A 17,806-nucleotide genomic window follows, 5' to 3' on the forward strand; every position below is an offset into this window, starting at 1 on the left:
ATTCTGAATTGTCCTCAGTTTGATGTTATAACTGTAAAAAAAAAAAGAAGAAAAAAGAAAGTACCAAAGTACCAAAAGCAAATCACAATACCTAAATAATAATGAGTTCATAGCTGTATATGGAGTATTTGATTAACCCACAGTCAATCACAAAATGAATTGTCATTATAGCAAACCAAAAATACATCGGAAGAATTTAAATTTATATTAGCTCAATAGCTTAGGAACTACAACAAATTAAAAAAGGAAATCTTTGGGCAGACACAGTCAAAAATGATGCATTCATTCAGGAACATCTAGTTAAAATTAATGCAGTCTAATGCAACAATCCTGCAATAGATCGTTCGTCATGACAGGTTCATTTTTTGTTGAAACTGTTGATTCAGCTGTGCTGTTGAATTGTATTGCATTATACAGAGAGGTGTTTCTGTTCTTCAGCCAACCCTCACTGACTTGAATGGGTTGGACAAAATAATAGAAACACCTGTCAACATAACGTAATGCAATTCAACAGCTCCACAAGATTGCAGCTTTCAAAAGGATCATACTGTTGAATCACCACGTCTTTAACACAGCTTCATTAAAAACTGGACATTATAAACTTCATGAAGGGAAGATTTATTACAGGACTGTGGGATTAGTTTTAGCCAGGTGAGGATGGTAGAATAATGACGCAGGGCGTTTAAACGCTGCTGCTGACCATTGTGCCGTAGGGGCTAGTCATGGTTGTGACATGGTTGTAATAAACTGACAACTGAGTGTATGTGCTGGCACAAAAAAGTATTACGACAGTACCACTGGAATCAGAAGGCAGATGAGACACAGATAAACATGGTGTGGTGGGGAGATGATACTTAGGCTGCCGCCAACATCGTCAGTAGTACGGGCAGCACCTGCATCCAGGGGAAGGGATTCAGCCGGCGCCGGCATCCACAGAAGCTGAGGCTGCATCCGCATCCATTGCCAAGTTGAAACATTGCTTCGGGCTGGTGTCTGAGAGAGAGGAAAGATAAACAGACAGCCACACACAAACACTCAGCCATGCTGAGCATGAGTCACACACTCAGAGCACACACATTTAGCCATGTGCACACTCATACAGATGGCAGACAGAGAGTGTAGAGATGCAGACACTTGGATGCAGCCCTCACTGGGTTCCCAAAGCCATGTTTCTATGTCAGTACTGTCTAGACTAGGATAGGAGAGGAGACTGTATCCCTCCTGAGCTAGACATTTTTAAGGTCAGTCATATGACAATAAGAATAAATAGGTCTTTTTTTAAATTTCAAGGTTTCCACGGGTTTCTATATTTTGCAAGAGGGACTTGAATCCAGAGAAACACTTTGGGCTACCTGCTGTTATTTTGCTGTTACTGGGCTTTCCAAGCAGTGTTATCAATATATCAACCATATTTAAATTTTCCATTTTTTAAGTGTTACATGGACACAGGAAATAAAAAGATGTAGTTTAAGTGATATCCAAATACTTAAATATAGCCATACATATTTTCAGGTTAATATGAATGAATCCTTGCTTATTCAATTGAACTTAAAAACTCCCCGGCAATATCAGCAATTCAAAAATGTAATCACCTCAGTAGGGATTCGTGGGGATAAGTTGTTTTCTAAAACCTCCAAAAGAGTTTATCCACAGGCTGGGTGACACTTTTGTCCATGTTAATAAGCTGATTCAAATTATGTAATGTGCCACTCTTTTGGATCTGGTTTTTCTGCTTCCTGCATGAATCAGGATGCAATCATAGAGCCCTTGACTGTGAATGGTATCTTCTTTTAAGCTAAGATCCATAAATGTAACTCATGTGACTCTCTCTTGCTTGATGTAAATTTTAGAGATGATTTCACACCTCTGTTCATAACATAACATAACATAACATAACATAACATACTGCAGGGATGCACATTTTCTGGCAGTAGGCATCAATGCTGAGTGGCAAAGTCATACGTGTTGTTTGGAAGTTATAAACCCTCCACCATGATGCTGGGTGGTGTAAGGCTCAATGATGTTAGCTCACTGGCTGGTTCTAATACTGCCTTGGCCTCTCCCTGCAATTTGTCAATTTCTTGCTCAGTGTACTCTGGCTTATGTCTGACTCTGAGCACAAATTCATCACCAGTCATTAAATTAGAGTGACACTTTCTGCCGTCATCATCTCAAATGAGGATAGCTCCATGTTTGGCTGTAAACACAGACAGGACAACATTATGCCAACACACAGCAGGACAGTTTGTACTTCCACTTCTATCTTCCTTGATTCGAGAAAAAAGTAGGGAACAAAATAAAATGAGATAATAAAGAAGAGTTTTATGTTTGGATGTTATTGTGCTTCTTTTTCAACTGTTTTCACTAACATGGCTTCCAGCGTCCCTCAAGTGGCCTCTGAAACCAGGCATCACAAGGTTACATTTTTCATTTTTTACATCCTTTGTTGACATCTCTCACCATTCCATCTCTCTTACCTTGTCTTTGTCCCTATTTTTTTGTAGCAAGAAGGCTTTAGAGGGATCAGGTCATTTTGTAGCATCACCCGTTACTCTCACATCTGTACAAACCATCAACAACAAGGCCCCTGCCTCCAATCCCTCACCCCACCTATCAGTGCTGTTTCAAAAAAAAAAAAAAAAGTCATCTATTCTTGAAGGCTTCTCCCTGGTCCCTCACAAATCTTCCCTCTGAGGTCAACAGTGACTGGGAGATAGACTCGCTGCTTTGATGTCCAAGGAGAGCAGCTGAGCCCATAGTTCATATATCTTGATGTTTATATGGACACCATGCTCTACTGGCAGCCCTCAGTATCCCCACCGTCACCCAGGTCTGGACCCATATATGCATGGTTGCAAATCATTGGAGAAAGAGTCATGCACCATCTATGACAATAAGCAACACCTGAAACATCCCCAATTGTTGACTTTTTTTTTTTTTTTTTTTTTACACATAGTTATCATGTGTTCCATCTCATGCAACAACCAGTTATAGCTTGACCTAACAGAAAAACCCTGAGATCAACCAAGAATCTGTTTTATTGGTGTTGTTTACCATGACTGTTTCAGGGCTAGTTTACAGCTGTTGTTGCCAAATAGTAACCAAGTAACCACCTAAAGTGTATACACAGTATTAACAGGCTCCAGTGCTGTAGTATTGACTTGTAATGTGTGCTCTCACAATTACCCTGACATACACCAGAGTTGGTCTTAGTGTTCACATTAGCAGTTAATCACAAGAGGTTGTCTGCTTGCTGGCACCTGAAGAAGAAAGAAAATCACATGTCAGTAGCAGATACCTCTCCCCTCTACTGTTGAAAGCTTCCCATTTCCACATAGTGAAGTCCTCTTGCAGGAATGTGAGCAGACAGGGGCTGGTGTGGCTCTGATCAACTCTGTTACCTCCTGAACTCTGCTATCGCTGGAACCCCCCATTCTCATCACAAGAAATGCTCCCATGCATTTGGATCCTGGGAATCATATAGATTTCTGAATTAACTTGAGATTGTGAGATACTGCTGTGGTTTCCTTTTAAAATCTTTTGATCTGACTCTTGACCTCCTTCATATAACCAATACTGGGGGATCCAAATAGGGATTTATTGTGCAGGTTATGCAATGTAACCTTAGTTCTATCAGCAAAAGAGCAGGTGAATCACTCCTGGTGATCTTTGAAGATACTCAAGCATTGGTACACACTCATTAATCATTTCTCAGTGCAGAAGGCCCAAGGGGAATCAAACACACAAAACTGTGACAAGTCATACATGGTCAGCAATCATTAATGCACCAACAACCATGATTATAATGAAGGCAAGGACAGACTGCAATGATGTCTCACCTGGTAAGACACATCATGACCATGACATCCAGGGTAGGTCCATGGAGAGGCTGTGATCAGCTCAGCTCAGAACAATCGACCCATCCTTGCTGCAAAGTTGAAGGTGGGGACATTGTGACATTAAACAGTTATCTGATTGCATAAAACAAGACCACTAAAAGAGGGAGAGAGTGCAATGAAGCCATCATGTAGGTTGGGGAAGTTGGTGGTGAAAGAGCCATGCTCATAGCAGAAAAAAACCTCCCCAAAGCTGTGTGTGCAAGATGGCATACCAGCAAGTGCTGCAGAAGTTCCAGCCACCAGGAGTCAACAGCAGGCAAAGTGCTGGCTTCTACCAGAGGGTGTTTTATTCACAGCAATCATCCTGTCTTTGTTCTTTGTCACGAAAACTAACAGTGGTAATGAGGTATTGGAGACAGAGCCATTACTGCCAAGATTCAGGCCCTAAGGGTTAGTGCAGAAGAAGTCCGAACACTGCTCGTGCCAGTTGTACAGATGGAGCAGACAGAGAGGGATCACCTTTTCTGATAAGGCCACTAAGGCAAGAGGAGTACTGACTCACTGAGATGAAACATAGGCGAGGATGAGGTCATCCCAGATTGAGGCTAATTTTCTGAATAGCATGTATTCAAGTACTGAAAAAAAAAACATAGACAGACAGCTATGTTTTAATGGTTATATACTATGCAATCTCTAAACATGATTACTCATCCTGATTGGCAGGCAAGTTCAAATGTAAGTTTTGGTGGCAACAGACAGTACCTTAGCTCGTAGACCCTGTTAGAGGGCAGTGACTGTGAGAAACAGAGCTTTATTTATAGGAAAACCTGATTGTCAGTGGTGTTCAAACCTTTGGCAAAAACATCTACCTCTATTTTATCCCCTGTCCTCCCTGTCTGCTTAACGCTCATATTTCAAGATATGGAGCAAAAGTCAAATGAAACCCTGTTGGTGGTATGTCTGCTTGCACATATGATTCCAAAAAGTGACCAGCACTACAGGGCATCATATTCAGGAAAAATCGTATCTGCAAACAGTATTTAATTGAGTATTATATGATTCACAGAAAACTGTTTTTTATTTAGTAAAGTATTAGTGGACATATTTGAAATACAACTAAATAATGTCAAATAAAAGGTTTGTAGTAGCTTTAATGGCAGTGATGTGATTACTACAGTAATATGCAGATGAAATAATAGATCAAAACAGTTTCATAACATGGGAAAAAAGGGATTAAATTATGTACCATTTCAGGAAAAGAGAATATCTACATAAACTACCATGTATTGCTACTACTTTGTCCCCCATTCAGTCTCTCCTTTTATTTATTGTTATTTATTTATTTAATTATTTGTATTAACGTTAAATAAGAAAGGCTTATGGAGTTTTTGTATGCTATACTCAGTCTTGTAATTCAAACTGTTCATTCCTTACTTAAGGGTCTTGAACCCTTGTGCAGTTTATTTTACAAGCCTCTTCTCCCCCCGTGATTTCAGTCACATCAGTGATGGATATGCTCAGATGAGTGATCCACTTCACTGGGCCTCATGCAGGCCTCTAGATGGCACACCAAGGCAGAGGCAGCACTCACAGAGACGCCAGTTAGATAGGCTGTGCTGATGTATTAGTGTGGGGCTCAGCATTCCTCTACAGCAATAGGTCAAACCAGCTGCGATATGTAAGAAGATACTGACAATCACAGATTATACTGAGAAATTTGATAAGAGCATTAAAATGGATAAATGCTAAAATAAATCTCTAGGGGTAGCTTTAATACCTGCAACAACTGAAAATAAGTGACAAAACAGCAAAGCATTGGCAGTGGTAAGTTGTTTAAATGATACTGTATTGACATTGAAGGCATGTCCTTTTAACACATTTCAAGTTTCAAACACCACCCTCTGAGGCTATTTTGATTCGGCATTTGTGACTAGACCAATAGTAAGGGACTCACCTGGTTTCATTTAAATGAGGTGCCACAACCACATAATCAACCTCTACCATAAAAAAATATCGACTTTGAAACTGAGTGAACACCTTTTAACATGGTTACAACTGCAGGTTCTCATGCAAAATGATGCAAGACTGTGTTTTGACTGCATGGAAATAATTAGTGGCTTACCTACGCTATAATGTCAGACATCATTCAGCTCTGTTTCCTGTGTATCTCACTGGGGGTTCCCAGAAAAAAAAAATGGAATGTGCCAAAAAATGTAATGAAATTTGTCTAATAAAAGGCTTAACAAAAGTACCCCTCATCGGCTAAAATCAGAAAGCTTCTGGGTTCCATCATCCCATTTTTACAATCCCTTTATTGTCTCGTCAGCTGCTAATTTGGGTGGCTTGTCCTTAAATCACAGTTATGCTGAGGTGACACTTTTCTGTGAAAGCGCTCATCAGCGTAGCACTGTGCTTCCCACAACTCTCACACAAATGCACACACTTGGCGCTAATTAAAAACCTGTGAGTCTCTCTCTGTGTTGCGTCACTGCTGTATGACACCTGATTTTGTGACATGAAGAACAACTGAGGGCACGGCGGAGCAGGAAAATTACAAGGGTTGGCAAGAACGAGAAAGTGAGAAGAGATTGTATGAAAATGTGGGAAAGTGAGAAGAACAGAGAAAAAAAGCAGGCAGAGAAAGACACAAGGAGAGGAAAGAGAGATCACAATGTGGAGGAGAGGAACAGGGTCGCAGACAGCACCAGCACTGAGGGCTACACAGCAGTGATGTCACCTCATACTGGCACTATTGGACTGAGAAACAGATTAGCCATTTGATCTTTGCCCTTATTTTAGTTCCAGGTTCCTCCTCCCAGCGCACGCAGCCAGCTTATTGTGATACATGACATGCGGATCTTCCTCTGCTTCACTCTCCGCTCCTGTCACATACCTCATACCTCCACATACCTCACTACTTTCCTCATGTCCCCCTTTCTTCTGCGATCAGGGTCAGTGGTATCCCCCTCCCCTGTTTATGTAACAGCTCCATTATTGGTTGAGACCAAGAATGCCCCTCCAATGCGTCGATAAGCCTTCATTCAAAGAGATTGAATTATATGGAGATAAACGGTGTCCTTGAGCATGGGTGCAGATAACAGATTGGAGTGACACAGCTGACTCTCTTTGTTTTGTTAATTAAAGATGACCTCATCGCTAAAAATGGACGCTGTGCACCTCCTCGTCACGAGCCTCGCCATCAGCAGATTGCAGATTGCAGGCAGGGGGCCAAGGGCTTTCTGCATTCCCTTTCCCTTTTTGCTTCCTTTCCCATTTTGCCTCATCACACACAGTTATCCTCTCTCTCTTTGACTTTCCCAATTTCTTCTTCTTTTTTTTTTTTTTATCCTTTACTCAATAACCATGACACTACCTTGGCATCTCTTATGCAAATATGGACACTTCATGTGTGTTCATGGAACCTCTAACTCACACTAGTGGATTTGTGCTTGATTGTAATTGACACAAGACAAGGATGCTTCCCCGCAGTGCCTTCCTTTTCAGTCATCATTGTGTTCCGTGGGGCATTGCGTCCCTATCAGTCATGAGGATGCTAATGAGATTTTTGGATGTTATGAATTGGCAGAACTTAGGGTGATGTGGACTTGATCTTTGTTGAATTTGGTACAAGCTAATATCGATTTAAAATGCATTTAACCATTAAATTGGGATTGATTAGTCTCACTTTGCAATTCAGGGCACTGCAAACACTTAAAGTGGTAGAAATAAATATTTACTCATGATGGAATTGCTCTCTGCATTAATATACAGTAAAGGACCAACCGTTCTGCATAGATTTATTTGAAGCTGTAATGGTCATTGCCTAGAAACATTTTGTTGCTGATACAGTATCTGTGCGCCAGTCAGCCACAATATAGAATATTGTCGTTGTTGAATTGTGTTGCAATATATTGAAGTGTCAAATATTTTGTCCACCCCTCAAATGAACATTTCAACTCAATAAACCGCTATTGTAATTCTGTAATCAAAAAGCCCAACTTCTCAACAAAGGATTCAGTTGCATCTTTCATATAACCCTGTGAAAGACCACATAACAATGTAACAGGAAACAAAATCAAAATCAAAGAAAGTATTAATATAAATGATTTATTGAGAAGGGAGCCCTGATCTAAATTATGTTTTTCTAGCCTTTCTGTCATAGGCAAACAGACCATGAGAACTGGCCTGAAACCAGACTTCTACAGCTACAGGAAGCTGCACCTGTAGCCATAGAACTAGGATTGCAATGGATAACTACTGTTCTTTCTTACATAAGCTTTGCCACAACGCACTTCGAGTTACAAGCCTGACTGACTGCCATCACACAGAAGAGTCACACAAAATGACCACCACACAACACCTTTGCTAGCCAGTAGCCTATACATAGTTAGCTGACACATGCGATCTCACTGTAAGAGACAAGCAACGCTCGTGACTGAACTCCTACTAGTGTCTATACCACAAAGCCAGCTGAAGCCATCAGGGCCCACCAGTCTTGTGGTACAGCAGGTGGAGGATGGTAGTGCACATCAAGCAGTCAATACAGTGCAGCATCACAGTAAGACACAAGCCAACAGTCTGTCAACACCCAGAGGTTTATTCTTAGTGCCAAGGACAGACCCAGGGGGGGGACAGAGCCACAGAAAAAGGAGCTGGGGGCAGTAAAAACAGACCACACACAGGCCACATCAAAATGGTAGACGTGGACCCAGGGGGCCATTAGTCTGTGACAAACCACCACACCTGACCCAATTCCTTGTTATGCAGGGCCATTTTCTTGTGAGAGGCCAGCGGCAACCCAGGAATGTCCAGCACAAAGAATCTGATGAACAGGCAAGGCAGCGACTATGTTGCCATTGAGTGTCTACAATACAAGTAGCAGAAGTAAGATGGGGCTGTTGTATGTGGAGACTTATTCACTAAGTTTATATTTAGTGAGAAAAAAATATGCCCTGTTTGCATGGTACATCTTTCAGTTTGATGATTGACGAGGAGCCCCATATTGCCATTTGTGGTTCTTGTTGTTCAATTATGACCTCATTTCACCTTCTGCCTGCAATGTCATCAGCGATATGCAGAATTATTATTGTACTGTCTGTGATTGACAGGTTGACAGTGAAATTAAACATCAAATTTGTCCCAGGGGATGTTGAATTAATTAATTAATTAATTATTGCCATTATATCTGCTTAACCTGTTTTACTCTGTTTTCATTCAGACCCATATGTTACTTTAGCTTCTAATATCACATCTTATCTTTGATTGTACCATGGCCTGGGTGAAAACTCAATTATTATTAGCTGGAAGGAAGTTGATTAATTTCAGATAACTGTCTGAAATTAATCAGACAGTTATCTGACGTAATACTCTTATTACTCTTGCAAATGAACCCGTTATCAAGATGCAAGTGTTCCACCGGGCTGCCCATTGTATTTATGACTGCTCAACAACAACATACAATCTCATAAGTCAGTGCATTCAGGAAATGTTTTGTAAATAGTTTGTTTAGAGAATAAATTAATAAACGAATTAAAAGGTTGGTGTGGAGGTGCAATGGTTTCTCACTTTGGGAAACCAACCTTGTGTTTTTAGAATGCATGCGCAGGTTATTGTAACTGGCCTTGTTTTCAATAAAATGTGTGGTTGCCAATTTGTTGGAAAAATTTTAGGTTAAAAGGGATCATTTGAAAACTGCCAGGATTAAGATTTAATTCCCACCGGAGGCACCCAAAATAATGACTATAGTGTTTATATATTTTTGATTTGTTTGCATTTATTTCAGGCACTACAGATCATGGCGGTCCCACTTGCTGTCAAATGCAGATGCAGATGCCAGCTCAGTGTTGATGTTGCTTAGTACAGAAGTCAAAACTGTATATTATGGTATCCTGACTGATACTGTAGATTGGGGCAGGGGCTTCTAACCTCTGGGTTTGTGTTACATGTGAGATTAATTTCTTGGAGCAGTGCACATTCTAGCCACAGCAGCATGGATCTAGGGATAGCAATGTTGGCTGTTTGACTGGACAACCTCTTTTCAACAACCATTTGATGGATCGCCATGAAATCTTGCCATTGGTACCCATTGTCCCCAGATGACGAAAGAAGCTAACAGTGACGAGCCCCTGACTTTTCCTCCATGACCACCACAGGGTTTGTGGTTTTGAGTAATATGACTCAACAAATAATAGATGGATTACCATGAAATTTGGTACATACATTAATGTCTGCATGAGTTTGGTGATCCTTTAACTTTAGCACCTTCCTCATGTGAACTTTTTTATTTGTACTTTGTTTTATGACCAAATGTCAATAATATAAATGACAATGTCACAATTGTTAGCATGCTAACACATTAAACTAAAATGACAAATATGGTAAACATTACACCTGCTTACATCAACAATTGTTAGCACGTTAGCATGCTGATGTTGGCATTTAACTAGAACTAAGGCATATATTTGAATAAGACTAAAAGTCTATGATATGATGGCTCACAGAATCAGAGAACAAGTGGACAGCTGCCTTGTTTTGTTAATATGCTGATGATATGTTGTTGTCCTCCTCAGTTGAATGGAATGATTTATTGTTCGGAGCAATGGTTAGAATAGCAAAATGCGCAAAGAACACCTGTCCAATATGCTGCAGTAGTCAGCAGAAAAAATATACAATGTATATTTTCAAACAAACTTTTGATATCACATCTCTTTGATTGGATTGAGCCGGAGAGCAGTATCATCTTAAAAATCTCTTCTAAAGGGTTTGACTTTATTTTACTTGTTTTCATATCTGTTGCTACGTCATTCATTTATTTTTTATACTTATTCAGTTTAAATATATATAAACAGCAGCATAATCATGTCTTGTAAAAAGGCTTTTTGTTCAGAATTATTGCAGCACTTTGTTACTCCCTTACTTTAGCAAAGCTACTCTCTTCAGGTGAAGCTCCTTGCTGTCAGGTAAAAAAAAAGAAGCTGCTGGCAGTTCGTGTACGTATCAGAGAAGACACATCGCACTCTACAGTCTACACCCAGTCCAACACAGGGAGTCTTTGTGACCTGATACAGAGGACTTGTTACACAACACTGTAATGGCGCAAGGACAGTTCAAGTTGAGTTTATGTGTGCATAAGGGCAATACAGAATGCACTTTAATACACGACATAATGCATCTTCAAAGTAAGGACATAATTCCATTCCAATCTATTTTAGCTTTCTGTGTCAAACAATGAAAAAAGTTTTTTCATAAATAAATAATGTGTCTTTCTGCCAGCACAATGCCTCTGGAGGGTTGTCCAAAGGGATGTCCCTCTTTCTGATTAGAAAAACTTGGACAATTCTATGCAACTCAGCCTGCTTGGAGGAATCTATTTCCCACAGTGCTTTGTTGCCACCTCTAAATATCTCTTTTGGATGCCATTTGTAAATCCCCTCATCTCAACTGCAAGACTCTCAAACACACTTAAATGTGTGACTTGTTTTTGTTTTTGAGTTCTTGAGTTTCCTGCCATAGGTGGCACTGTGTGGCAAGGTTCCATGTGACAGTGTCTATGTATATATGTACCTGTGTAATGTCTACTCTGTGTGTGTGTGTGTGTGTGTGTGTGTGTGTGTGTGTGTGTGTGTGTGTGTGTGAGTGAGTGAGTGTGTGTGTGAGTGAGTGAGTGAGTGAGAGAGAGAGAGAGAGAGAGAGAGAGAGAGAGAGAGAGAGAGAGAGAGAGAGAGAGAGAGAGAGGAAGGGAGGAAGGTGATGGTGTGTAGGCTCAGTGTGGGGAGTGGAGGGTTGAGTGCTGACAGTTTAACAGAAGAGGCCCCAAGCAGGTTTGGCAGGCCACAGGAAATATAAAGCTTGTGATTTGTTTGTTAATATAAAGCTTGTGTTTTGTTTGTTTAAAAAGAGTCAACTGTGTAGTCGCCTGGACTGATAGTAGGTCGGAAGAGAAAGATAGACACAGGGAAACAGAAGGAGATAGAGGGTAGTCTGAGGACAAACAGAAACATGACTTGAGAGAGAAAATGAAAGATGAACATGTAAGAATAAAAACAGAGATCTGCCTATACTGTAGCACACACAGTGATATAGCCATACTGCACTGCAACTGCTGTTGCAAACATATTTGACTTGTATGAGCTCATAACATTAAAATATCAGGCACAAAATATTTTAAAATAGTGTGTATTTTCTCAAAACTAACCACTAATATGTACCATATAATAGCATTCTCAAGACAAGATGAAGAGATGATCATCATAATGAAAAAAATAATTTTTACACTACATTATTTTTTAACTTTTGATTGTTCACTGGCAAATATGAACTGAAGTTAACATCTGTGAAAAAGAAAAGAAAAATGTAATTAATTTGAGATAGATTTATCCACACTAAACTGAGCTCTTAAAGCTAAGAAAGTGAATAAACACTGGTTTACTGCAGTGATTTTGTTGTTCTGCCACTTTCCCTCAAATTTCCTCTTTGGGCAGTAAAAAAAAAAAAAAAAAAGCCCTAATGTGTGAACCCACTGACCTTGAGGATTTACACGTACACGCTCTCTCTCTCTCAGACACACACACACACACACACAAACACCCACATACACAGGCCTAATGGCTGAGGCAATTACACTGTGCCTGAATTCAGTAGTGTAATTGAAATGATATGTCAGGGATAACAGTATAGTAAGTCTGGCTGCCAACATCAGACGAAATGCCACTGCGCCACCATGTACACACCCGTCTCTACATCCAGCCACACAAGGGCAAATGAGGAGAGCATGTGTTGTGCTTGTGTATGTCTGCCTGCATGTAATTGTGCATTTACACATGCACCATATGTCACATATTGCGTTGATACGATAAAAGTATACAGTAAATTTCAACTTTCTGTTCACTTTTTGTCCCACCCACGGTTACTATTGCACCAATGCTACCCATGAAGGAAGGGTCTCTTCTTGAGTTTCCCCTCCTGTGCCCACCCCCATCCCCTCCTTTTTTTGTTGTTTTGTTATGTGCCAAGGTTTTTTGTGAGGGGTTTTCCTTGTCTTCTTAGAAACTGGGTCAGTCTGGGTCAGGAACTGTTGCTGTTGTGGTCCAGCAAAGCCCTTTGAGACACTGTATATGACATTGGTCTGTACAAATAAACTGAACTTGACTTGTTTGCAACTACATCATGGTTACAAGTCTTGTGTGTGTTTGAATCAGAGACTGGCAAGAAAATCTTTTTGGTCGCTGTCGGTCAGCCCGTCTCGTCATGTTCCCATGATTTGCTATTATTTGGTCCCCCTTCTGCTTACTAAAAAGGTCACCTGGCATTTACCATCGCCATGTAAGCTGGAGAACACGCAAAATGGCTTTTACCGTAATAGAATTTCGGGGGCCTTAATTTTTGCCAGCTGTGTGCTGGTTTGGCTTTGGTATTGACAGAAATGTTGACGGACCTCAGGCCTACCCATGAGGAGCCCCTCAGAAGGGTAGAAGCATAAATGCTGCTTCTGGGTGGGTTTTAATGTCTTATTCTACAGTTAATGCAATAGATGTTTGTTTAGTATTACCTAATACTACATTGGTATGCAAGCACTTAAAGGCTACCATCTTGGAGCCAGAAGATGATTGAAAGTCCTCGGTAGAATACATGTGTGCCATTATGTGTGCCAGTGGCTTCTAAAAAAAACCACTTCCAGTTTAGCAGGTGAGTCATACAACCATTTTGTCATGGTTTTGAGTTTCAATCTGCTCATTCCCCTTTTTATTCATTCAGTCCAGTAGTCTGTGCATCCATGGTCTAATTCTGCTGTGATTTCAGGCCCTGCCACGGACCCACTCCGCTGTGTTTTCACATGTTGCCTTCATTAATGCTTAGACCATGTGCTGCTGATTCATAAATTACTGTTATGCAGCAAGTGTTGCTGGAATTTCCTCTCTCTCTCTACATTGAATCAAGCACCAGCTTGATTAGGAAAGATACAGAGCGAGACCACAGCCATGTGCTTAAAGCTTAAAGCCAAGCTTTAAAAGATTAACACATAGTTTTAGATGAGTTCAAATGTTTCTGAGAATGAATTTGGACTGGTGTTCAAGGTCTGCAGTTGTAAGATCAGACACCAGAATCCGCCTTCCAGTTTGATCACTTCAAAGCAAATAAATGACTGCTCATAAATTATGTTTGCTTTCCTTTGTAATAGTTACATGCAGTGAACAGCATTTCCAGATAGCTTTCACCACTCTCAAGGAGCCAGCTGTCTGACAGTGTTCTTATGTAGGATCAGTCTACAACTTCAGTAGCCTCACATTGTATCTGATGTCTCTTAAATCAGCAGAGAAAGGAAATAGGGCCATTGACATGACTATTTCTTTGCCCTCTCTTTAAATTACTTGTGCTGCATTTTTATACAGAAACTGCTGTTTTTATTAGTTTTATTTGATTGCTATTATTTATAATTATTTGCTTCTTGCAAGCTAACATTTACATTTACCTATATCAGCCCCTTTACTGTATGCACATGCTAGTACATTGTGTACCCCTACTAAAGCTGCATACTGGTCTTATATTTATGTAATTGCATAACGGTTTATAGCTTTCAGATGGCTCTGTTTAAAAAGGGGTTTGACCCATGGAATGTGTGGGTAAAGTTTGCTAGGTAAGGGTATATGATTATTAAAAGAACTAAAGCACACACTGTGCTCTCCTGCTGAGTCCTTAAATTGATAATTATACAGTAAGCCACTCAAGAGCCACAAAAGACTAGACCAAAGACATTTGTCTTTTGTTTAGTCTTCCAGATGGATCAAACTAACTGAAGCACTTCACTGTGCCGTCAGTGACATAAATGGTGCACTCACACTGCACATGTAATGTCCAATTATGACACATTGCCTCATGTTGCTAGGCTAAGCTCATGCTCATGCCTCTCTATTATGGCCTGGGAGACAGATCATATTTTTAACTCTGTTAGTATACATAGACCTTGTCATGTCAAGTGTTAGTTTCGGACCCCAACTGTTCAGGAACAATGTTGCAAATTAGCTACAGTATAAACACTATAATCAGCACGTTTGATAATTGCATATTCAGTGCTTTGTGCCTTCAGAAATCAGTGAGTTATACATTTACAGCAAGAGTTTATTATGAACTGTTTTTGATTTTTTAGATTCATGACCACATGGGATATTTTAGAAAAGTATCATCTCCTCCTCCCAATTGTCCCTTTATAGTTTTTTTGCCCTTCTTTGTTGTCATTGTCATCCAAAGCCTTCTAGGAGACAAGTGCATGTTTGTCATTTTGTGTGTTTTTTCATTGGTCTGTAGGCCACATTTTCAACGTGGCTGTAAACCATTAAAAAAGTAAGAACTTGTGACCCAGCAATGATCAATATTTAACCTATACATCAGAGACCTATACAAGCAGGAGTCAGTAGCTCTGCCATTTGATTTTTGCAAGGTACGGTTATGTTATAATCACATACAGTGGCATAAAAGTGAAGTGAACCCTAACTGTGGACTGAAGAATATATAAACTCTATGAGGTAACTCCGTAACACTTTTCAGCTTTATGCAAATGTACAAGTCTTGATCCTCAATCTTCTGAGATGTCTGATTTTTTGCAAGGCATGTTTCACATCAGCAGATTTTCTTGTGAATAACACATAGCAAAGTGTTTTTTATAATTCAGAGTAGCTCTAACCCCTCCACCTCCAATCTTTTTTCACTGCTTTGACTTCAGGTTTACAAACTCCTGACTCCAATCAGCTTTGATGCCTTTAGCCTAGGGGTTCACTATGTATTCCAGCCTACACTGTGAATGTTTGAATGATATTTTCAAAATGGACAAGAATAATACAATGATTTGTGTGTTATTAGTTAAGATAGATTGTATTTGTTCATAATTGTAACTTAGATGAAGATCTGTTCTTGTTTTAAGACACATTTATACATAAATGGAGGTAATTCCAAAGGGTTCACTTACTTTTTCTTGCCACTGTTCTATACATCAACTCACTCCTTAAACACTCACAGGTGATTGCTCCTGAACTGTGCTGTGTAGTCACGCATCAGCTCCATGATTTATTCTGATTATCAAAACATCCATTGACATCATCATTCCTGTCCATGACCACATCCAAAATCATAAAACATCAGAGCACTTGCTGTCCTTTTTCCTTTCCCTGTCATTGTTTGTCTCTTTGTTTCTTGACTTATTCTTCCCTCCTTTTACTCCTCTTTGGTCCACGCTGTATTTAGAACTGTCTCTTTCTACTTTTAGCCTTTGTGAAGTATGAGGAAATCTGGGATTCAGTGCATTCCTATCGTAGCTGCTTGCAATGAAAGGTGGGGGAATAGCTTTGAAAGGCATAATGAACGCAGGCCAAATCAGGTCAATAGTTAATCTTTAATAGATCATTACCAATTATTTCTGCAAAAGATAAAGTGGTCTGCTAGGCGTAATTTATTGTTCCACCAAATTTGGGTGTCTTAACATGCTTAGCCCACTAAATACACTAATTGCAAGAAAAATAAGAGAACGGAACCATTTCTGTGTTGCCCATGGTTTTCAGACAGGGCAAAAAGTTTCAGTTTAGTGTACCTGTACTGAGTACCAGGAGCCTGTTATACAGTTTAAGCCCAAAATAAGATTCCTTATACTGAAGTCCCGATGTGATGGCAGGCACAACATCAGAAACTGGCTGACTGGCAAACCTATGGAAAAGGGTCACGCAGTTGTTCACTGCTACAGTTGAAATGCATACAAAGTGCAGAGCCATGACAATGGAGACCGGGTTTCACAGGCTACAAAAACAATTTGGTTAAAGTTATTTAAATTTTGAAAAACAAAACATGCCTTGTCTTGTGTTTTAAGTCAGTATTGACTTTTCTAACATTCAACCAATACCACAATTTTTCCCTACTCTTAACCAAGTGCTTTGAGTTGCCTAAATATAACAATGAAAACATTTGTCATGTGTCAGTTAATACAAGCTCAGATTGTAAGAAAAACAAACAAAGTACATAAGTAAATGTCTTACAGATACTTTCATTAAGAATGGTCCCACATTATGTTAAGGCATTTTTTTTTAATTCTTTTTTTTTTTTTTTTTTTTATGTTACAAGTTAATACAATCACTAGGATAGTGTTGTCTATAGCAGCTGAAATGCTTCCTTATCAATCCTGTTAATAACAAACACAAAGCACATACAAAAACTTATGTTAGAAAGATCAAAGCCCATGAAACATATGTAGGACAGATCTGTTCCATAAATAATAATGTTGAAATGCTGAACTGGAAGAATGTGCAATCGCTCTACTGATAAAGTTTAGCAATACTAAAACAATATGGACTTATATGTATATGTATATATAGACTCATATATGGTTAATACGTAGAAAATGGACATCTGGTAAAATTGATATTGACAAATTATTTTGCAGACCTAAGCATGTTTTAAAAACAGTTTAAATGAGTCCAATCTCGGATTCATGTTTAAAAAGGTAAAACCTTCGAAAGAGCAAGACTGCAGCAGTACAGGAATGTGTTTAAGGGGAAACCTCCTATACACAGAGCTCTTTCTGTGAAAAGGTCAAATCATTCATTCGTGCAGTTCTTTTTCCTCTCTTCTGCAACCTTTTCTTACCATCCCCATGTGCCCTACCAGCCAGACTTACTCCCTGTGTTTATAACTTGGCCCATGTATCATAAGCTAAAACTAAGCTGCCCTTTAGCTCATGTAGAAATAGTTGGAAATCCAACTGTTTGAGAGCTTTTAAACTATTTTGACAGCTCCCTCTTTTTTTCCATCACCCCCATGAGCACTGGAAACTGGCGGCATGTATGTGTGTGTCTAAATGAACAAGTGCGCGTCGCTCGCCTTTCCCGTAAGCTGACATGAAAGATATTTCACAACTTGTGAAGTAGTGTTTTGTGAGACACAAGGGTGCTTAGTGAGATATCACTGTAACAGTACCATGTGCCTATAAA

The 17,806-nt window shown here is 39.7% G+C and overlaps 1 protein-coding gene across 2 annotated transcripts in view; it reads left to right on the top strand.

The window, feature by feature from the left end:
* The window catches only part of LOC139611025 (astrotactin-2-like), a 239,721-nt gene that overhangs the window by 205,243 nt on the left and 16,672 nt on the right, over positions 1-17,806 (top strand). The gene's annotated exons all lie outside the window — the stretch shown is intronic.

This window comes from Trachinotus anak, unplaced genomic scaffold (genome assembly GCF_046630095.1).
Source record: "Trachinotus anak isolate AG129_WGS33_773 ecotype Australia unplaced genomic scaffold, CSIRO_AGI_Tana_v1 ptg000028l, whole genome shotgun sequence".
Classification (NCBI taxonomy): domain Eukaryota; kingdom Metazoa; phylum Chordata; class Actinopteri; order Carangiformes; family Carangidae; genus Trachinotus; species Trachinotus anak.